Source organism: Vigna unguiculata, chromosome 5 (assembly GCF_037176805.1).
Source record: "Vigna unguiculata cultivar grain cowpea cultivar isolate G323 ecotype 2 chromosome 5, ASM3717680v1, whole genome shotgun sequence".
Lineage (NCBI taxonomy): Eukaryota > Viridiplantae > Streptophyta > Magnoliopsida > Fabales > Fabaceae > Vigna > Vigna unguiculata.
Genome location: NC_140796.1, coordinates 6,714,666 through 6,715,006, shown reverse-complemented (window position 1 = coordinate 6,715,006; position 341 = coordinate 6,714,666).

Genomic DNA, 341 nt, shown 5'->3' with positions numbered 1-341 from the left:
CTTTTATCCCTTCTAACGATTTCTTCTTTACTGCCACTCTCACTTTTATCCCTTCCAACAATGAACTCAAGAAGACAATTTTTTATCAAGAACTAAAAATTTTAGGGATTCAAGAAAGTGAAATAAACTTGACAAAAACCCACCGTTTAACATGTTTTTGATGTTTATTATTTCGAGAATTGAATTCCGTGGACAGAGAATTAAAACTGAAATCCGAAAAACCTATCCAAGAAAACACAACTAAAATTGAGAAAAAAAAACTATTCAAGAAACTATTGTAAACGGTGGGATTGAATTGAATCCGTATTGAAAATGATAAAAATATTACAAGAAAGAACATT